This window comes from Bombus vosnesenskii, unplaced genomic scaffold (genome assembly GCF_011952255.1).
Source record: "Bombus vosnesenskii isolate JDL3184/JDL3185 unplaced genomic scaffold, Bvos_JDL3184-5_v1.1 scf7180000013316, whole genome shotgun sequence".
Classification (NCBI taxonomy): Eukaryota; Metazoa; Arthropoda; class Insecta; order Hymenoptera; family Apidae; genus Bombus; species Bombus vosnesenskii.
Window position 1 is genome coordinate 109,394 of NW_022882962.1, and position 24,267 is coordinate 133,660.

The 24,267-nt window shown below is 38.2% G+C and overlaps 1 protein-coding gene across 1 annotated transcript in view; it reads left to right on the forward strand.

Moving 5' to 3' along the window:
* The window catches only part of LOC117235577 (E3 ubiquitin-protein ligase MIB1-like), a 159,234-nt gene that overhangs the window by 68,190 nt on the left and 66,777 nt on the right, over nucleotides 1–24,267 (forward strand). The window lies entirely within an intron of this gene.

Here is a 24,267-nt window from a genome sequence, read left to right on the forward strand (position 1 = left end):
AAATTTCTTTTAGTATCATTCGTGTAACGCGTGTGACGCGATAAAACGAGCGATAAAATATTTTTAATCTCACGACGCGATTCAAGTTCCGTTTGCAAACACAAGCAATCGCAATGCTGTTCTTTTACGTTTTTCGTCATAATTTTGCCATAATTATATCTCGGGAATGCAACAGAGAACCGTTTGCCGATTACACACCAGGTAACCGTTAATATCGGAAACATATCGTTCACATATTACAACGTGAGTGTATTAGATTTTAGTACAGTAACGTCGTATAGTACGCGCGCACGTATGAATATATGGATACGGGAACATTTGTTTCGATTCGTGCAAAATGTTACACCGAATTTGCTGGACACGTTCGCGCAAGTTCTACACGGGGATCATTACAGCGCGTTAAAATCGCTATAAGTTTGTTCTGCTACGTGGTTCCGTACCAGCAAATACAGCTGTACTCGCAGTAAGTCGAGAACCGAACACAACTGATAATTAAAATAAGAAAACACTCGGTAGCTTAATATCGGTAATATAATATAGCTTAGACTTTATCGAAATTTTAATAGCTGAATATAATACATCTATAGCGTGACGTAAAAATGTTTAGACACTTGAATCTTTGGTAATAATATTATGTGTGTTATGCAAAAGATTTTCTGTTACATACGACATGATACACCTATCATGATTACATTGATAAGTTGGAGGGAAATATAGAAATAACGAAATAAATAAAACTATGCAGAAAATATTCATAACAACATTGCACTTCGTAACAGTTACAAAATTATCTGCATACATATAGTCGATAATAGTATTAACGATATTTCCCAAAGTCTCGTACGATACACGTTACGTATTCGTAAAAATTTTGTGTGGTAAGTATCCGGATACAGTGATACTCTTTATAACTGTGCTAATTATGTACATAACGAGAGAAAGAATTCTCGTGCAGAATTGTACTTGGTACCATTGGATCGTAACTGCTATCCCATCGTCCAAGCAACCTTATTTTTAACGATTAAATCAACTGTTTCTGCCCTCAAGTAAAAAATTTCAAAAATATCACTTGCTTCCCATTCATCCAAACGACTTTTGTTTCTTCTTTACTTTGCCTCTTTTACTTTACCTCTTCCTTTACTTTCCACGTTTTTATCACCATTCTCGCCCTTCCTTTTTAAGGCCGTTTAAGTACCTTCTTTCTCCGTATTCTCAACAAAACGCAGCACGCCTGGAAAATCCCATTGACGATGGAAGAGTGCTTCGAATTTCGATAGGATTTGTTTCGTGGAGACGCGCCATTATGCGACACGATACCGTGAAAAATTACCACCGTGCTCGTCGATACATAAACTTAGATCGTTCTAGAAGTTTTCTTTACTGTTTCACGTCGATGACGAATTTGAAATTTTCGTGCCACTCGCGATCTCAATTATTTCGATTATGCTGTCTGTTGATAGTTTCGTGCAAATTAAAAATGCCACTTAATTGGATTTATCTCTACGATTTATCTCTACGACTTGACAGATGCCTGATACGTAATACTTTAATAATTCAATTACTTTATCATAAGTGAGATTTTACGTTTTTGTTAGAATAAAGGATTGCATTATCTACAAACGTGCAGTTTATTCATATTTCATTCTTCGAGGCATTAGAAATACACTGTGATATATTTTTAATGAAGCAAAACCGTAACTGGAAACTACTTAACCGCTAACAATTTAACATATTATTTAACTTTAGGTTTAGGATATCTTTCGATCCTTCTTTTACTAGCTACTAGCTATCTTAATTATTTCTTCGTGTGTCGTAGTCCTTTGTTATTTCTGCGGCCGAAACTAACGGCATTTGAACCCACGTTTCCTACATTTTTCCTTGTTTTGACAAATATCACATTCTTCTGAAGTTTGGCAGCAACTTACTGGAACACCCTGTACGTGAACACACATACAATTGCCCTGGATATATCGAACCCTTATGCATAATGCATTAAGGGATGACGGGAAGTATGGATATATTACTCGCCAGAGGCCAATGTTATTCTCCCTGGCGTCTCACTGGCTAATGTTGATAAGGAAGAGCAACGTGGTCCCGACGAATACGTGGGACAAAGACAAGAGACGTTCATTAAGGCGAACCCTATGCTTTCTCTCTCTCTCTCTTTCTCTCTCTCTCTCTCTCTCTGTTTGTCTGTGTTATTCTTGTCGCCCCAGTCCGTGGAAAAAGGGCGTTTCCTGAAATCCCGTGAAATCGCGTTACAATTCCGTGCGAAGAAAGCTCGCCGATTATTCGCGGTCGAAGAATACCATCGGAATACGCAGTTCTGGTAATTTCTTACGACACGGTTTTTAATCTTCGTCGCGTCCCGATGGTTGTCACGTGCGTCGAAACAATGACGGAGAAAGGGAACGTTCTACCGTTAAGGGAAAGGAAACTTTGTGTCCCGCGATTTCTGCGGAAAACGTTGCTCGTATTCTACGGCGTATATTTTTTAGACGATTCAGAGGATGATTGGAAAATTGGAAATTCGAATATTGACGTCCATATCACGGCCATTCCATAAGCCGGGTCGCTTTTTCCAGCTGAAATGTCGATGTACAGTGCTACTGCTGCTGTTTAATCTTTCTGTGTACTTCTCTAACTGTTAAACGAAGTTCTGTCTCAATTACAGCTCCTAGCCCTTTGATATCAAACGTTTTCTGTCGATTGGATCTTGATTTATCGGAAAGGTGGAAAATCACGTTCGACATTTTTGTTACGCTTAAAACATGTACTGAATACACGTCACTGATATCTTTAACGACATCTGTAGCTGCATTACTCTTTTTCCTTTTACCTTAATTCAATCCAATGCTGGAAATGAATTTCATTGATACTCGTTCTTCGATCTTTTTAAACGTTGAAAATATCCTTCTAATTGATTCGAATGCGTGTTTTAGATACGTACTCGTTGAAAGAGGATATCTGTTCCTCGGCTCTGAAGGTTCGAAAGATGATTCTTTTTCTGCTAGTTCAGCAACGACGCGACGATCGACAGAAAAATGGAGATTAAAGTATTTTCTAGAAACAGAAAAGAAATTTTCTTTTAGTATATCCATATTGTCCTTGTTTCTTTCAGCCACCACGCGTCTTGAAAATATCTGGTGATATGTTTAAGAAGAACGCATTAATGCGAAATGTCTTATGAAACTCGGGAAAAGGGGAACTGAAGTGGTTGATATGCTGGAGGAAGCACTTGGGGAGAATGATACGAAGCCAGCAACCATTTACAAATCGGTGAAAAGGTCTCCAGAAGGAAGAGAAGATGCGAAAGATGATGCTCGTGAGGGTCGACCTTTTACCTCGCACACCGATGAGAACATTGAACGTGTTCATAATCTTGTATTATCAAATCGGCGAATCCCTGTCTGGATGATCGTTGAAGAACTGCCAAGTATTATCAGTTTAGGAAGTGCGCGCTTAATTCTAATATTTTTTTCTTCTTTCAAAAATGCGAGCATTTAGTGCTAGGATTGTGCCACGGTTTGCTCAGATGTAATTCTATGAACTTTTTGAACAGAGTATAATTGAAAAATATAGGAACAAGGTTTTGTACAAGATACGTCGTTCATATAAAATTCGATAAAAAGCAAAGCTTATGAGATAATCCTACAGATTGCTAAAATATATATATATACAGCTGCTACAAAAAATATTTGCACGTCATTGCATTTATCGTTTACGGAGTAACGTAATTAATTCGGTCCGAGGAACCGATTAAGAATCGTGCGAATGAATCTGGCAAGTTAGACTTTGGTTGGTCGAAAGTTTGCATATCGATCCGCAGGGAATTTCAAAGGCGCAACCTTCGTCGTATTTTTCGAGGCATGAATTCTGACCATGCAATTTTCGGCCGACAAGGGCAAAAACCCATCGAGATGGCTGTTCCAATAGGGAAAACGCTACGAAACATATTTTTGGTTGGTTCGTTATCAATGGACGGGTCTATTCGCTGTACCTTTTATATTTTTGTGACGGCCGACTCCGAGGAATTGTAGCTTTTTTTCGGGGGTAACGTTTCGAATGCGACTTCGGCTGTGATTAAAATTTCGCGTATTTTTAAACGGCTTGCTCTTAATGAAAACATTCACCCTCCTTTTTCCGCGATTGCACCACACGATCTCATGGCACGCATTCTTCTCTTCGTTACGCTGTAATTTTCGGTTTCGCTCTCGAAATCGTCTATTTGATCGTGGCTTTTAACTTTTGGATCTGCGGCTTCGAATGCATCCCTCGCGAAACGTTCAGGAATTCTAAACATCCTCCACTTTTCTCACATAATCAACGATGATACAACAGAGTTTTAAGTGTTGCAAATGCACCGAGACTGTGATTATCATCTTCAGAAAATGAAACTATCTGATCGTAGCATAATATATCATTAAATGTCATTTAACGCGCATTTAACAAGTTGTTTCATTTATTTAAAAATCATAAAACCACTTGAAAATTATGACTCTGATATACATGCTGTGTTTCGTTATTTTAAAGTCAACGATACCGACGTTAAACCAATTCGTAAGTTATTCGTCGTTCTACCACGCCTCGCATATTATTATTCGTTTTTATTGAAGAAGCTAATATTTCTACTAAGAAAGATCTAATACAGTTAACATCTATAGTTAAATAATAAATCCATAGTACCATGAATTGGCAGAAAAATTCATTCATAAATTATAATTGAACTTTTTCGAAAATACTTATGAACAGACTGTATGGGTCCCTTTTTATACCTAAACGCCAATAACTGAAATTGATATTGATAGGAAAGTTCCTTTAAAAATTGTAATTAAAGTTTTTCATAAGCTTCGCTTTTTTATTCAAATTTTACATTTAAATCTACCAAGACAATAAGCATTGTGTTGACAACTAAGTGATTGCGGATTTTATCATTAGGTGGTAATGGCAAAATCTGCAATCACTTAGTTGCCAAACCAATAAATCCTGTATGAAACGTTCGACACATAGGCCCTTGTCCGATAGTACGTACCTGTACTTAATTATTTTCGTTCGTGACATACACAATATTCCTGATAATATTTCTCAGTGATAATCCCTTTTACACCTGAACGCTGATAGCTGAAAAACAGTTATCCGAGAAACCCGAAACACAAGCTAAAATACCGCAAGATAGATGGGAAGAGAACCGAACTACGGAAACAGAGCATCGCTTCCCTTGGTCGAAGCCAGACGAATTTTCACGAATAGAACGAGGCTCGATTTCAAAGCCATTAGGAGCCGTGCAAAAGTACGAGCCACGGGGTTACAGCTTCATCATTGATCTTCTCACAGTGGCTGAGAAGAGGGGTTCATCCTCTGGCTGGCCACAACTCATCGTTAACACCTAACACGAATTCGTCCCCTAGCCGTTTATTCGCCCGTCTCCCTATCCTTTTGCATGTACATATACGAATCGTGCTGGAAACGAAATGGGAGGCGAAAGGGTTTCTATAGTGACCGCGCACGCTGATAGGTTTTAAAGGTAACACGTGTGTCCAAGTCGATTCTCAATGCTGGCTCGCTCAACCTGGCGTATGTCGCCAGGACTATGTTCTTGCATAGAATTTTGATTGACTTGGGGTGTTTGATCCGAACTGGCAAAGATAAAATCACTTCGATGATAAGTTTCACTCTTTATCGATAGCGATACTGATCTCGATATGGAGATTCGTGGTAGCTACGGTGAAGACATTTGTACATTTACAGAAAGTTTCTATGAATTATGTACTATTGTGTATTATTACGTATTATTATGTATTATAATATCACGTGTGCTATACAAATATATCGGTATCGATACAATCACTAGTTGCACGTATAGAACGTTTTGAGGTTTCATTAGGTCATTGGAATTTCATTGGAATTCATTGGAATTGCAGCCACGGAGGCATATAATTTCTGAGATCTCTTTAACGTTAAAAGACACATATATTTGAACAAAATATCAGAAAATTGTTATCGATATCCATGATCTTTCGTTTCAGTGTCGTGTTAAACATCTTCTTCAAACATTAGATATTTCTTTTTTTGTTTACCACGCGTAGAGAACAAGATCGAAATCTGAACATTTGAGAACCGCAGCAGGATTAACATATACAATTTGCGAAAGACGATTACCGTTACAACACACGCGTTTACAGGAACAGTGGCCTAACACGATTAATCTCTACAATTCGCTCTCGTTAGTCGCCTAACAGCTATGTTTGTTGAAGTCAACTGCCGCACGTGCGGTAACGCGAACTGCACGAATGGTTAAACTCCGTCGTATAGCTGTCGCATTATCTAATAATACGAATCTACGACGGATTGTAAAGTAGGCGGGCTCAAGTCAACGATACAAATGGTGCAAACCGAGCAGCAATAAAGACGGACACGGTTATTAAAGGGGATTCGCATTGTCAGTTGCGGCGAACGTAAATCTTGCGCGAGCTGCGAAATTGCGAGAGTAAGCCGCAGATCGGAATGGCTAGGTAACTATTGATCAAAGGAATCCTTCGTGAAATATGTCGCAGGACGGTATCCTGCTGAGGCACAGTGAGCATGTTACGTCGAAGGGAATGTAACGTTGATTTGTGAAATAATTTCATGGTATTAAGTATCAGATCTGCGTTGCTATCCGTAAGTGTCCGGAAGCTGTTCTCTAGATTTGTATAATGGCAGATACTACTAAGATAGCTTACCAGAGAAATGTTTTAATTTAGATTAAATCTTAATTTGATTAACACGTTCGGGGTGGTAGGACGACGAAAAATATCGAAGAAAATTCTGTTCCATGGTTTTCCTTCAAACGTGCCTAGAGAAATAATGTTAATTAACGATATTGTAACAAACATTAAGAAAAAGTAATTTCGTTAAAGGACTCTCCCTGCTTCTCGATATATGTTTGTATCGACTTCCGAATATGTTGAATAATTTTTTTATTGAATTTTAATTTCCAGTCTTCTATTTTTATGACTTTCACTTTTATTGAGTTTCGTATTTTTCGAAACTATTATCGAGGATCGCAAAAGCGCACGGAAAGGATTCGAAACTGTGTTCGTGACTTTCCCAGTTGCCCACATTATAATATTATACAAGGATGATATTCGTTTCTGATTCTCACGGAACTTTCGTCCAAGTGCGGATCCGTGGTGTATATTAACAAAGATAAGGCTGAGGAACGTCAAATCTGAAGTTAAAGTCAAAGTTGGTCGACGAGGAAAATGTCGAGTGAAACTCGAGCCAGAGACAAGATTGAAGTTTCAACTCCCGACTAAGGAGTTCAAGCGGGGTAAGCGAAATAGAGCTACTATTTCATAGGTGAAACCGTGTGCGGACCTTGTACCGAGACTGTTAACAACCATCAAAGAAACCCGGTTCCTGAATAATGAACGAGCTGCCGTTTGATTAAGCGGTTACCATGAAACTAGATTGGCTAGTTTTTCTTCTTAATATGCACTGACATAGAACACACATAATGCGTTCATAAGAAAATTCTCTGATAATTATTGCAACGAGCCACTGTATATTTTTTCAAATTCACCGATTTCAAATTTGACCAATATGATCATCGTGATCTGACGTCTTAACAAATATCTTGTAACTTCTATACACATTTTCAAATTCGTTTCAAATTTTCTTTCTATTAGAATCGCTACAATCGGGTATCTCCGCGGTGCCGATGAAATTTCAAAAAATTACTCGAAATACGCATAACCCACTCGTAAAACAGATTCTGTGATAGCTGTTGAAACAATCGATATATAATTATCGTCATTTCGTATCTTGCCTAATCAAAATACGGTATGTCCTGCTTCGTGTGTTGTCCATGACACTTCCACGAGAAGAAAAAGGAAGTCTGAAGTGAAGGGTGACGATAGCAAGGGAAACGATAGCAAAGTTGCTGGATTTAGGCAATACTTCTTCAGATCGGTCACCGTCGTACGAACCGCTGTCGAATTCGATGTCAAGATTGTTCAACAGTTTATGAGGCCCCATAACGCTCTCATCCGACCGGCCGGTCGTTCGATCGTTGTCGATTCGTTCCTTTTACTATTTTCGTGGACGATCGTCCGCAGCTGTCGCCGCGAGCCGGCGTGTCAACGTAAAACGTAGCGTTGTGCGAATGGCCCCTCGACTAGGAACCGATTCGTCGATTCAGCAAGCGGCTGCTGGGTGGCGTGCCATCGACACGTCGTCAACGCCTCGAAACATGTAATAAATCCGACCCAGGCAGTGTAATTCGACAGGGAACAATGCGAAAGAAAAGTTGAATCTGTGCTTGCGAGGTCCGCCGAGATCGGTACCCTTTTCTTGATGTTCGAGAACGTATCATACTATACGTACAATTTATAGTTCTCCGAAACGAATGGTGCAGTCTGTTACAATCTGAAAGCTTGTAGGCTACCAATGGGTGAAACTTCGTCCCATGAAAATGTTGTTTTAATCTTAGAAGAGGCAACCACTCTCGAAAGTAACTTTATGAGCATATATTGACACTGTCAGTAACGACGACGTTATTATTAAATTGATCGATTCTGCCATATTCTTTATTACAAAACGTAATAGAAAAAAGTTAGCTCGCGGTTGTATCTCACTCGTGATACCTTGAGTGTAAGATTCTCTAAGATTGCAAGAGAGGATTTCTAATTTGTCTTTAAGGCGTTAATTTCTACGATGTTTGCCTTTCGCAATGAAAAAAATTGAAAACTTTTTACCTAAAAAGTGATAAGATTGTTAAACATAAAAAAAATAATAGCGCCGCTTAAGAACTACTCCGCCTACCCGGAAACATACATCGACTGCGCATTGAACGTGTTGTTATGCTACAGAGTTACAATTGTTAGAAGTTTTTAATTTTTCAAGAGTCGTGTATGCATCATTCCTTCTCGTGTCCAAACAACGCGCTTGATCGTGCGTCATTCGGGTTAGGTTAAGCGTCACGAAACGATCGATTCGAACATTACGTATCTCGTTGTCCGGTGGTTCATCGGGTCCTGTTCGATGAATAGCGAGATGCGGCTGCAAGATAAATCAGACGGTAAGATGATTCGTAACGTCCGTGGCCGCTGAAACGGAATCGCCACGCGGTGTAGTCGCGAGTGACGAGCCACAAGCTGATTATCTCCTCGCTTCGCTTAAGATTGATACCCGTCGTCGTCCGTTGCCACGTTCTCTGCACCCGGCAAAACTGCACACGCTCGCCAAAAGCGCATTAGCTGGAATAGCAGAATCAGGGGGATAGATCGGTTGGCGAGTCACTGGCCGATCAGTCGATTGCACTCGCGAAATTCAGTTCCGGCCGCGCGACTGCAACCCCCTAGCATAGAACTTCCGCATGTGTTGCGAATTAACGTGGCCACTCTTGCAAACCGATCCTGAGCTATGCACGATCAATAATTTCATTTGGACCGACTGGTGCGTTCGTTCGTTAACACAATCGAACTGTTTCCACTTTCTTTTCGTATTCTAATTTTTCTTGTTCCATATTACGATACTTCACTAGGTTGTGCCTTTCCTTTTTCCCTTGCCGAATTTTATCTTCAATTTGGCGTCACTCGAGGAACATCTTGTACTTGCAGTTTCCTAGACTTATAACTTTTTGATTGATGAAATTGTGTAATCGAAATTCTATTTATTAAATGCCTTCGTAAGTAACAAAAATAGAATTCAAACTTAACAAAAATAGAGTTCGCTCAAATTAATAGTAAAACAGAATCTCTCCCTTTCTTCGACGTGGCTAAAACCTAGTGCAGTATTAGCATCGCGTTTGATCTAACAGCGAGTGATGTTAAAAACCATCGAGTTGTTCAGATCCACAGTGCAGTTGTCGTATGTCCATTATATCACGCCTTGTATAAATACTATACATAATCTTCCTTCTGGTAGCAATATTCGGGATCATTTACTCTAGTTTTCTTCTTCTTCGTACTTATATACCGGAGTGTACCATAAAAATAAGAAAAACGAATATACGTACGATACTTGATGAAATGGAAATCATCTTAACGCAAGAACGTGTTTCTTTACGATACTTTAAATGAATACGTTACATACTTACGTGAAACATAATAAACATGAAATATTATAAATATATAACGTTACAAAAGGCATATAAATTACAAGAAATATCGACAGTAAAAAATTTCATTCGGTTCGACTGATAGCGTAGTTTGTAACGTTTATTCTTCGAAAAATTCAATTGGATACCTTGATCGTAGTAAATTATTTTATATTCAATAAGAAATATCAATCCGTCGGTGTAAACGGTATAAATAGCTCATTGCAAACAGGATGCAACATTATCGAGGATCGGACGTTACGATACGAGCGCTCGGAATGTTTCTAAACGTCTATTAATTAAAGCATAAATCAGGATTTTATCGGGCGACGTGATCGTTATTTAATAGAACAAACGATCCATGCATCGTCTCCGGTACACATAGTCGATTGCACATTTTGTTTCGCAGCAGGATCTACGCGGCTTTACGATGCACGACTTCCGGCGCGTTGTTTTGGAAAAAATCGGATTTGCTGGTTAATCCAGTGTGCACGAAAACGAATTATCGTGTTACTACCGATGCCATACGAACGAACGGGTTGTTTCTCTATTGTAAGAGATTTGATGAACGGTGTTTAACTTATGAAACGACAAAGAGGATAGCAGAATTATTTAAAACACATAATACTTGCATCTGCGCGTCGAAAATAAGAAATATACGAAGGATGACAATTCGAATATTCTGTTCATAAATTGATAATCCTTTGTTTATTTCTACGTTCATCTTGAAATTTCTTTCAAATTTTATCGATTTAATCGTGACAGCGGTATCTCATTGTGGTAACAATGAAATTTCAACAATAAACGGATTTTATTCGGAGATTCTGTGATGGAACCAGCCGTTTGTCTATTTATTTTGTTTTGGTGAGATAACGAATTCTTAACAATTGGACAACCGTTGTCACGCGACTTCATTTTTGTTTTTAATTTAATCGGCGCTTAAACGCGATACAAACGATTCCTATCTTCGGTGCTTTTTGCAAGGTTTACCGAAATAACAAGTCGAGCTCAAACAATTCGCAAAATAATATTTCGTTGAATAGAATTTTGTTAGTTGAAATAGAAGAAGCTTAAAATGTTTCGAAACGACGAAGAAATATACTTTTCTTTTCAAATAAAAGTAATAATATCGATAGTAATAAGAACAATGACGCAATTCCTCGCGATAAATCGAATAATTAGAAAATGATTATAATTCGAGAAACTAATAAAACCAGGGAATTCGTACATCGAGACACGTACCTGTAATTACGAAAATCGATTTTTCGACAATTTCAAATGGAAATATCTGCTTAACGTGACAAGTCGGTGCGCGAAAAAGCAGCAGCGAACTTATCGAAGGAAATTCACGCACAGGATCGCACGTTCCCTATCTCCCGTTCAAACAACTGGAAAATTTCCCTGCGTCAGGTACGGCCATCCAGACCGCGTTTACGTTGAAAAACGGTGTGGAAGCTGTTTTATGTATTCCACCGTTGTTGGCCGACATATCGTGCGCCACTGACGTGTGCTCCGGGAAAAACAAATTCCCGAATAAACAACGTTATTTACGATCCTCGTTGGCATCCCTTTCGAGGCGAAAGGGATAAAATCGGTGGAGATCGAGGAAAAGAAGCGAAAAATCCTGACGAGAATCCGAACAAGTTGCCGCACAGTGATCGACTTGGTATTTATTTTTCGATTGGAGCGCGCTGTCACGAATGTTGGCTATGTGTATAATTGTTGGCATAATCGTTGAAGGAAAACAGAATGTCCAGCTAAATGTTTTATAAATCACCCATCAGCCTTACCGTCAGTAGACATTTTGCATGATTTGCAGTACTTGTTCTACTATCATTCACTCGATTCGTTCATTCATTCCACCTACTCAATTGAGTCTCTTTTCCACTTGCGACTAGCCGCACGTGTGACTACAGCACATAGATACATATTCCATGTATTCTACGGTGGATTTTGTAGTCGCACGGAAAAGCGGGAAAAGGGCCTTGTTCTTCCTTCGTATTGTATTCTCCTGACTTTCACCAGTGTCGCAGCGAAAACGCACTGAACATTTATCCAGCAGATGCGATCTACGTACTCTGCTTGCCAGTAGTGTTGCAGTAGAAACGTCAACTCGATAAATGTATACGCTCACTACCTGTATAAGCTATAAACAAAAGACACAAGGATTAGGTTTGCGTTGGATATATGTTACGGTAAGAGCTTAAAGCGTAGTAAATGTATATACTGACTAGTAAGTGTACATTTCCTACGCTTTAAGCTTTTACTGTAACAGTGGTAACACAGTGTTTTGCCATCGCGTTTTGGTGCTTGTTGATTCTGGTCCAATGTCTTTCCTTTGATTGAAGAAGTATCGAAGCTCGAGGAGTTTTTTTCGACCGATGACATCTTTAGGGTGTTTTCTTATATCGTCGTTCCTCGCGTACCACGGTGCATCGATCATTATTCTCGATAATTTCGATCGTGCATTTTTAATTCTCTTCCGGTTGCTTTTTGTAACTGTACCCCGTATGGCCATATTGATTTAATCATTGTTACAAATATTTCTCTTTTATTGATAATCTCGGATTTCTATTTCCAACTGATCGACCAATGCAGTTGTTTCATGGCCGATGCTATTTTCTTTCTTATGCGTTTTATACGAAGATCCCGCGTTAAACTTTTATCTAGCACAACTTCCAAGGATCTCGTTTCCATTGTCTGTGGTACGATTGTTTGGTTTATATATACCGCCTTTTGTTCTTGGCGATCTAACGCGAAGAAAATATTTGTACCTTTCTGTGGGTTCAGTGTAATTCTCTTTCGTACCGTCCATGAATGGCCTAGTTAAATGGAATCACCTAAATATCTACCGTATCTATTGTCACATGAAAAAGCTACTTAGGACAAAGTTATACTATTTTTCAGGAGACGCGTGAAAAGGTCTCCTTTCACGTAAAAGGAACGAGGATCACGTTCAGAGGATAAGGGGAATGGGAGGAATTTTTCCTCAAGTACTTCTTTTTAATCAGATTTCAGGCTCGTTGCTGTATTTTTAAACGTAATTTTATATTCTTTCATTTACTAATTGGTACGTTCTTTTTTATTCTCTATGCAAAAGTCTAGAATTTAAAATTATGATATTTGTATCGAAAAATGTTTATATATTGTAGTGTCGTGGACGAGGGGCCTGGGTGGTGTCGGGCGAATTATAAACAAGCGGTTGCTGAGCATGTGCATGCTGGGGCTAAGACAAAAGACAAGGGGTTGATAAGGGACGATAAACGAATTAACAGTCAGTGTTAGTTGAGAAGTCAGAAAGTGTGAATCGTGAAGTCAAGAGATGCCAATTGCGTTGTGGAGAGTGTGTTGCTAGTGTCGCGTAAAATTGATACTTGGTTTGTAAGAGAAAAAAAGCTGAGTCGTAACCCAACTATTAATTTTCTTTTATCAAACTTTATTATAAATTTTAGCACTTACAAGAATAACACCGGAGAACCGGAGGAAAGGGGTTGTACGAGAACAGCGACTAGAACAAGAACAAGAACTGCCCGAGCTGGGTGAAGTCTCGGTTTATATACGTTTTGGTTTTAGGATGTTGAGGGGCTAGGTGTAGGTTATGATGTGGAAAAGTGTCCGAAGGTCGGCGGATGATGTCTTATCACTGACGTAGGTTGAGATGTGATTGATGTCACACTAGCGTTGTCGAGAGATTGTGGTCTGCATGAAAGAGAGCGTTGGATCCGTGGTGACGAGAGTTGCAAATTAACTATCTAGTTGTCTTAATTATAATACGTTACTGTGATTAGTTCACGTTAAACAACCATCGTATCTTGTTTAACCAACATTTATTGTAAATAAATTAATTGTAGTGAAGATCCTACAATATAGAACGTAAAAGACACTTCAATTACTTCCTTGGAACCTTCATTTTGTAAAACTTAGCGTATGAAAGACGAAGGAGTATCATAAGTGCTCGTATGTTTATAGTTTCCTTGCTAATATGTTATGAGATTAGGAGACGAAAAAGATTGAAATATGAATATTACAACTTTAGATTTTAAATACTTTGCATGCATATTCTATACATAACGAAGAACTCGTACATTTTCTACCTATTTTCAGCCACGAGATCTCTCGTTGTCGTTGCGTCAAAAACTTTTAAATCACGTCCGTTAAACGTGACTAAACGTTTAAGTTGCCAGTCGGAGGCGCCGTGATTCGCGGCAGCAACGCGGAATTTTCAAGTAGCAGGTTATAGATGCCTAGCTATCGGCGATCTCGACGAGTTATCGTGGAAAAATGTAGATAAAGACAGTTACAAAAATTACGTTATAATTACGTAGATCGTTTTCTCAATGATTTAAACGAGAATTATTTGAATAGAACGAAGTACCATGTGTATAGGGCTCGGACCGAAATTCATGGAACAAGTAAAGTCCATAATCATTAGCCATCGTGTAATTGGTTCTTCGTTCGTACAGAAAGACACTGAAATTAAAAGAAATCACGAAATTCGTATTGTAATCAATTCAATTTTTATTTAGACGTCGACCTTACATTAACAAAAACAGATAACGCTTTGAGATAAACGAACAAAACCCGTGAAAATCTTCCACTTCGTACTTTTGTTATGACTTCTTAATAAAGCGTTTATCAACCTCTTATTTACGTGACATTTTTCTTTTATTTTTCCTCGCGAAATCGTCTCCTCCACAAAAACCATTTTGTGAAATAAGCAGCCAATGTAAATTGTATTACCAAGAATATTATTCCACTAACGACTCTTTGATATCACGTCGAAGTCTCTATTGAAAAGGATCTATACCTAACACCAGACTTTTTCAAAAAATTGCTTTCCCTTAAATGTACATTTATCGTTGCAATATTTGCATCGTTCCAATTGAAGACTATTTTCTACCTTATTTATGAAGTTTCGTGGTATCGATGATAATTCGTCGTAAAATCACGAGATATTCCGAAGCTTTTGGCTTTGTGGAGAAGGTGGCAGTTAATTGGAAGGTAATTAACGGCGGTCGTAACTACGCCTTTCTATAAAGATCCGCAAGAAACGCGATCGCTTCCGAAAAGGCGAGAAAACTCGTCGACAAGCGTCCTATTACGACTTAAATTGGCTTTTCTTCTTAGCCTCGGATCTTGATCTGCCTTATCTGTGGCAAGACTCTTTTTACTTTCGAGGGGGACGGTTCGTGGCTTTACAGGGACACGTTCGAAGAACTTTCTGATCTTCTTTGAAAAAGCTTCGGAAACGTTTCTCTTCTCTTTTCCTTTCTCTTCTCGCTGCTTCTTTTCTCTTCGATGCTCGTTGCTCTTTGCCAACGGGAAAATGCAACGTAGAATTCGAATTCTCGTCGCGAGAAACGCCATAAGAAAGGTTCCTTCTTTAATTATTTCCGGCTCTCTGTATATGCCATGATTTCGATGTTCACATTTTTACGATGGTATAGTCGTGTTTTAAATTAGTCCATTTAGGACCAAGCAATGAAAAACACGTCGAAGTTACGCGAAAGCAACACCGTCGAATAAAATGATTTTTTGCCTTGTTAAGGCTCATTAGAATAAATACATTACAGAAGCAGACTAGAGGCACAAAAATACCGTGAAATACTTCGATTTCCTCGAACTTGATAAAATTAAGATGCGAATTTACTGAGAAGAAATTGCAAATATTGCGCTAACGCAACGTTAGTCCTCGATGACTTAATAAACCTCAGAAAAAAAGATTAAAAATAAATATTCAATCAAATATACGCGTACAATTTTTTGATTGAATTTTTTCTCTGGTAAACAAGAATTTTTACCGCCTCACAACTGAAACTGCTTCGCTGTGAGCCACGTTAAAACACTGTGAGACGGTTTGTCGGATGAAACCGCCGTGATTTTCACTAGTCGAACACCATCCCCTGGAGAACGTTAGAGAAGAAACATGCGAAAGAATGACGTGATCCGTTTTATTGCGACTTAATTTATATCCTGTCGTCTCCTCGCCCTTTTACTCCCTTAGCCCTTTTTCGGCAGAGAACTTTAAATCAGCTCCTACGATATATCACCGACGAAAAGGCCGAAACACACCGGTAGCTGAGCCGCCTTAATAAATCATCAGTCCCTGGGAACGTGCTGTTTTAGATGGTCGCTTGTAAATTCGGAAGAAATTCAAATTCTCAGGTGGTTCCCTTTTCGGCGACGAATGTTGTATCATTAATTTCGACGCGAGTAATGTGACTGATTGAAGTATATTCGGCTAATTGGAGGGCTGTGTTCGCCTGTTTTTGAAAGGAAACAGATTGATACGCATTACACGCACGAAGAAAATGTAAAAGGTAAAACGCCAGAGTAAGCGATATAATAAAGACAAACACAACAAGAAAACGAATTGGTTTTTCTTGATCGACTAATCTACAACACAGTACTCGTTATTAAATTAAATTAAATTAAATATTATCGTTAGAAAGACATTGGTCACATATTTTCAGGCTATAATAAGTGGCTCATATTTTCATAAAATAGACAACGCGATATTCAAATCACTCTCACTTGTACGAAGCAACAAATACAGAGACAGTACCGTGTCCAGATATTTATGTAACTGTATGTTTAACTTACAGCAGATATAATTATTTTTTTATTCGGTAGAATATTACAATCAATTCTCACAGAGAATTTTTAGTAATTATGATAGGATATTACCATGCCATAATATGTAATCTTACGGTAATGCTACACTTCTTTTGACAAGTGTCTTAATAAATTAGATTAAAGTATTGCTATTTAAATCTGTTTTGTAGATCCACCGCATGATACATTTTCAGTCTTCTCCGGTGATCTGCTCCGTTTAGAAACTGTATGACTAGAGGATTGAAATGTTTAGTCAAGCGTGTGTTGTAACGTTCATTAAATTTCGAAATTTCTTCTTTAACTGTTGGTATTTTTAAGTCTCTGTGTATAGTTTCATTGGTACCGTACCAAGAACCATTCCAAATAAACCTTAATGATTTTCGATCGGAATGAGAGCTGTAAACGATGCACGCAGAACACGCGCACGAAACAAAACAATTTCGAATTATGGATCGTCCTCTTAATTCGCTGTTCTATTCTTTAACGAGTTTTATCAGGACGATGAAGCGACCTCTAATAATTCTCCACTATCATAAACTCTATTTTCTCGCAACAGCGCGCAGATTTTTCTTCCCTCTGGCCGATCTGTTTCGCCGGTAAGAGCGCAGCGGCAAGAAGCGAATGATTAAAAGGGTTATTATTCTACTTGCTCGATAAATATCTAGCCGCGTATATCTACCAGTTGATATTCACGGCGAAAGACCTTTTGAATACGCCGGCCGTCTTCTGTCTTCCACTTTTTCCCTCGTTTTATTTCCCTCCCTCAATTATCATTCTCTTCGTGCCCACCCCGCCCGGTGTCTTCCTCCGTTGGCCAGGCCGCGAGGAAACTAATTTAAATCGTAATGGCCCAGCCGGCAGCAGCATGGAACTACGAGTTTTTGTAAGAAAGCTATTTGTCTGCCGTGTGCGCGCCCTGCAATTCTGCGTCCGAAATTTAGGAGACCACGTAAGAAGGGAGAAAAGGAAAGAAAGAGAAAAAAGAGAAGCCCGGCGGCACGATTGTGGTGACAATCGCAATTACGGAAGAAATTTCTTGCTGCAGATCGATGCCGCTCGCACGTTTTACGCTCTGCCGAAACTTCTAGGGGTTCATTCGCCCCGGGGTTTGCAACTTGTTGTGTTTAACGTATTTTTATAGATGTACATCATTAGAATGCGGATATTTAAGCGAATTCATATTTTTACGAATATAATTGTTGAAGTAATTTGGCAAAAGTTTTAAGTATCAGGATAAGTAAAGGGTAATATTAGATTAGGTATAAACGTAAGGAAAGCAGTTGTAGTATATAGAATTTATTAAAAATATTGTAATTGATTTGTTAATATTTTGATCGAGAAAACGATGCCAACCTGAAACACAGTACATTGATAATATTCGCTTTTAATTAAGTTATAACAGGCATTTCCTACAGCCTCGAATATGCAGTTGTGCACGGGGCTTTACACAAGCTCCCCCGACTCCCGTTTATACGTAGTAAAATACTCGTTTTATTATACGTGGATGTATGGTAAAGCGTCAATTATCCGAACCAATTGGGACCGAGGTGGTCGAGGAAAATCGAACTGTTCAAATAATTAAACACGCGTGTATTTACCCGGTTGATAACTATAGGGATTGAGGCAAAAGTTACTTATTGAATCCAAAAGTAAATTACAGCATTAATTTCAAGTGTAATGTACCATTTATTACGCAAAGTATTAATTCATTTTTGAAGAAATGCATTCAAGTAACAATGTACATTTATTATTGTAGTATCGTGGACGAAAGGCCTAAGAGATATCGAGCGAACTATAAACAATGTCGCGAGAAAGCCGAAGTGCCGAACAACGTATCGTCGGTCCTTCGATCGAATAGTTTCGCGGAAAAGGCCTGCATGAGCCTGGCCACGAGCTGTCGCGGAACACGTGCATGGTGGAGCTAAGACAAAAGACTGTGGCGGCACTCGATAACAAATACCGCCACTCGACACTAACTTCGACCGGACGACGGTAGCGCAGTGGTTAGCGCCTTAGGTTACGAACGTTCGGGACTCGGGTTGGAATCCCGGCGCCCGTAGTTCTATTTTTCTTCCACGCATTTAAATTAGAAGAAAAATAGCAGTTACCCCAGCAGCGACATCTTCAGCCAAGCAGTTACGATCATTACGGACAACACAACTACACCTCAAGGACAAAGGGATGCTAAGGGAGAAAGACGAATTAACAGTCAGTGTTAGTTGAGAAGTCAGAGAGTGTCAGTTGAGAAGCCAGAGACTGTGAATCGAGAAGTCAGGAAGATAGTGCTGCTAGCATTCTCAAGAGAGTGTGGTCCGCGTGAGAGAAAACGTTTGGATCTGTGGTGACGAGAGTTGCAAATTAACTATCTAGTTGTCTTAATTATAATACGTTATTGTGATTAGTTCACGTTAAACAACATCGTTTCTTGTTTAACCAACACCTGTTTAATCCATTTATTGTAAATAAACTAATTGTTCTATATACACATATAGATGTGAATAAAAAAGAAGGGCAATGTGACAATCAGATTAGAAGTACATAGGAAATAGAAATTAGTTTCGTATCGTTGCGTTCGCCCGAGTGCTCTGTCAATATTATGCGATTATTACCAATGACACGGAATTTACAAGAAGGATGTCCAATATAAAGATTATAACAAATTTGCAAAATTTACAAAATACACACGCTTCAAGCTGCCGCGACAGAAAGCTGATCCTAAGAGCTATTTTGCTCTAATATATGTACTTACTCAGGCAGCTACGTCAACAGTACAAGATACCATGCTGAACCTATCAATTAGACGCTTCATACGCTCTCTAAAGCACCTAAATTCTGACATCACTTGAACCATCTCGCACGTAGCAAGCAGTAGACTCTAAACGTAATCATCCGTAACAAATATATACGTGAGAAAATGTGAAGTTTCGAACGCCCGGAGCCGCTGCCTGCATTTCGTCATCCCTAGCAAGGTTCTACTAGCAAGAGATAGCGAAGAAGACACTTGAGAAAATGCTGTGAATTACGTCGTTTGCTTCGCTGCATCCTCAGGGCTAGCGAGCTTCAACGGTTTACAGTCTACCACGCTAAATGTATGCTCGAGTATTCTTTGTAAAATTGTCAATTCACTGAGTAAACACGAGGTTTCGAACAAATCGGGACGCGTTTATATAAAATAACAGATTATATTCCCTTGAAATTCACGTACACGTAATATACGGATAACGGATTCTATTAATTCTTATTAGCGATTTGCATAATCTTTACGTTAACTCACACTAAAGGAAACATAAGACAAGGTATGTACAATTGTCATTGTAAAATCCATCTAAAAATTCGAAAAATTCAGATTGATATATATATAACATGGCAAAATAAGTGGAGGAACCGATGAGTCAGGATGAAGGTTCGAAGTTCGGACGATCGAAGGTTGAAACGGATGTCTAAAATTATCAATGATTGCGAAAAATGGCTTTTCGGGAAAATGCAATGATCCTGAGCGGCTATCACAGCGGATGTATGAAATGGAAACGATACCCAAAATATTTTCCCACGCGTAGATCAATTCAGCATCGAGCGTCGACTTGATTACATATTTCGTATTTTTATAAATTTGTTGTTACAAAGTTTCTGTTCCCTTTAAGTAAAATATTACTGAGTCTTGTACAATTTACATGTACAAGAAATATACTAAATTGAAAAACGTTGAGTCAGCGAACCTTTCATGTTACACACGTAGCTTGTTTTAGGTCAATGTTTACGCTAAACGGTTTTATTTAACGAGAAATATTAAGCGCCAATAAAATTATACGTCCCGTAACACGAAGGCGCGTTTTATAATATGAAAAACACCGTTTCCATCAAAGGTATAACTTTCGTTGCGTTACGCTTTAACATTTGATATTTTGATTGAAGCTATAATAAAATGTTATTAATATTCCAATCACACGATCATTATTTTGCTTCATCGAAATATTCGATATTGATACGTCAATTTTTTACATAAAATGTTGCACATTTTGAAATCTCGCGTTTAATGAGACACGGAAAAATGTTACCATTTTGAAAGCAATTCGTTTAATATTTTAATTTCGCACAATATGGATTTTACGTCATTTTCATTGAACAATTAACAAAGAGCATTACGATTGCAAATTATATTAATTACAGAAGAATTCTTTGAATAAATGACGTCGAGCTTCATTAATAAATCAGTGAGATCTAATTGAAAGATGTCTAATTAACGTTTATATTGTGCGAAGTGCCGTTTCTTAATAAACGTTTACGTTTAACTGTATGAAACTTGTTAAATCTGTTATACTTATTAATTACATCTTATCGCTCATAAATATTCAGACATCTTGATTGATTCGTAGCTGTAGCACGTTAATTTCATCAAACTATACAAAAGACATAATACGCTACTTTCTGTATTTGTTTCTCTTGTCTTTCGTACTATAGGTTTTACAAGGCAGTAATTAAAATATTCGCCAAAGTAATGATTTTTTGACATAAATAGATCGATACTTTCTCGTAGGAAACGCTGGGATGGATCGGTTATTGCGTCAGAAACTATATGATTCCATTTAAAAGGATATCGATTTTCACAATTTCCTTCACGAGTCCGTCTACAGAAAGCGGAAATTTGCTAAATTGTTACGTTATGAAACATTTTTCGAATAACGAACAATTCAAACAGATAATTGCGTTTATACATTAAAACGAATCGAAACCTCGCACAAATGCAAAATTCTAATCGATCAATCGTTTGCTTGATAATTACCTAAACTAATTACTACATTTTATACGAAACTGGCAAATGCCGTAATATTTACGAACAGGATTTTGCATAAAAAGATATGATCTCTTATTGCTCTTAGAAATTATCTAAAAACATAGAAATTTTTCTTCATTTACACCACGAAAGGTAAACGACAAAATGAACAAATTTCCAAATTCGCTCGGATCGCCAAGTATGTTTGAATCGAGTCACGATAAATTTCCCACCTTGTCAGCTGAACAAGCATGAAATCTCATAATCGTTCGCGACTTCACGGCCTCGTGATGCACTTTTACCGCTGCGATACCGGAAAATAGGAACGACGAACGTCGTGGGCAAGCAGAAGGAAGAAGATCCATTAGAATTGGCGAACGTACTTCGGTTGGTTGCGAAAAGAAAAGGACAGCACGTGTACGATCACCAGTAGAAGCACGATCCCTTTAGCTACCTGACCTCCTTTATCTAAACGGCTTCGGAAGACAGCACGGCAGTTAAGTGACGAAATTGCAAATCGAAACGTTTTACGCGGGCAATGAAAGGAGTCGAGGTCCACCAGTTCGATTACGAGCCTGGCCGTAAAACCTGGCATTGCAATATGTATATGTATGTACGTGAACGAGAACGAGCAGGAAGAAAGAAACAGCCGGAACGCGCTACTCGTACGTGGAATTAAGCACAGCCACGAATCGGGCTCGAGATTTCTCAGAATCATTCGATTCTAACGACAAAACTGTCCGTCTTCGATCTGCTCTTCCATTTTGATTCCTTCTTCTGTCTTTCTTTGTATTCGATTTATATTACACACGGCGATACGTGTATCGCGATAGACGTATCCGGTACACGTTCGAGGATAACTTATCGTATAAAAGACAAGGAAAACGAAGAGGACGGGGAGGTATTACGCTGTCTCTTCTTCTTCTTCGTACGATAAGTTTGGCGATATTAAAGTTAAAATATCTTTCAAACTAATTATTTTTCGATCCAAGTATCTCGATACTTTTTCGCGGAGAATTAAAAAATGCATCGAACGGTGTAGACAAAAATGTATCGTTCCATTTAAGAAAGATAAAAGAGGTGAGCTCAACTTTTCGTCGAAGATTTTTGAATGCTCTTGATATTGCAGTCTGTAGTCGATTGAATAGTCGCTTTGTTCGACTATCGGAAGTGCCTGAAAAATCATGTGGACTGATTTTTAGATCTATCTGCATTCATTTTCACATTTATGCGACGAATGATTCGCATACGATCGATTTTGAAGAATTGTTAATGTAAATTTGTATTCGCTGAAAGATCCACAGTTTAGTAACATCACTGTAGCTATAATATACCAAAGTAGAGTAAATTAATAATTGTTAACCAAGAAGACATTAAATAGATCGTCGAAGTCATCGTGGATTATCTTATTTACGATGCGATCCATTTTCCAAGGAAACTCAATATCCGGTGCGTCAATATTACTTCCAGGAAAAATTAATGTATCATCGTGAGGATATTAAAAATACGTTGAAGTGGAACACGAATTCCTTACGCAAATATATTTCATCAGTGATGAATTATGTTTGTCCGGGTTGGAGCTTCGTTACTCGTCATTGATCATTCCTAATGATTTTCCTAGCCGCCCTATACGCACGATTTTTAATGTCATAAATCACTGTATCGTTCGTAATAGTTCGAAATTAGATCGCGAAGAAATTGATTTTGCCTTGGAGTATTCGTTATCTCGTCTAAACATGCGAATATTAAACGGGGTTTGTATAAAATGAATATTTTAGTTTAATGTCACGGATATATATATCAATGCAGCATTGATATACACTTGTAGAAACTATTTTCTACGTGTTGCAAGTTGTTAAAAAAAACTGGAATTATTCCAGCGCGTCGTACATTGAAATAAAAATAGATTCTCTTGCGTCCAGCTTCTCTTGTACATTTTTATTTTCTGGCACGAATGAAACTCAAGAAGATTTACGAGAAAAAAGCTTTTAAAGTATGGAAGATTTTTCCACAATAATTTACTGCGCGATAAATTCTAAGTTACAGACTAAATTACTATTGCGCAAACGATTTCTACAATTTTATAATTGTACGTCGTAAAATAAATTTTACAAGTTACAAACCAGATGATTGTCGTACTGTTCGATGTAATCTTTTTTGACATTCGCGTTATTATAAGAAAATCTTTTAGAACTGTTAACTTTTAACCTGTGACTGCACAGAGAATTCTTTATAACGTTCGATAAATCACAAATTTTGCTAATTACATATATTTATATTTGATGCTTGATACAACGCTACTTCACAAAATTAAACTATCACTAAATTCCGACGAAAAAATTGTCGTCTTGAATTGCTGTAACTTCGTGAAAAGAAATCGCGCGACAGAAGCAGCCTCGTTTTAAAGGGAGAAGCCTCTGCTTTCATATTTCTGGATCGAATTTTTTTCCATATCTTTTTTCCATATTACAAAATAGAATAGAAAACTGAAATTGGTTTCTTGCGTTTCGGATTTCACAGCTCTTCTCAAATACAAACCTGTTTTGCAAAATTCTGCTATTTTTTCTACCATTTATATTTAAACTTGCTTTTATCCGCGGTCGTGTCTTACGAGTAGCATTCAAATTCTATCAACTGGATGGCAACCTAACAATTGCCATAAGATCCCTGGAAAAAAGGGTGCCAGTTGACGCGTTACAGTCGTGGTGAAACATTTCGAGGCGTTTGAATGTTCGTTCGTGCGCGATTGATTCTCAAAGCTAGCCTACCTTGCTTGCAATTGGTGTCGACCTACGTGTCT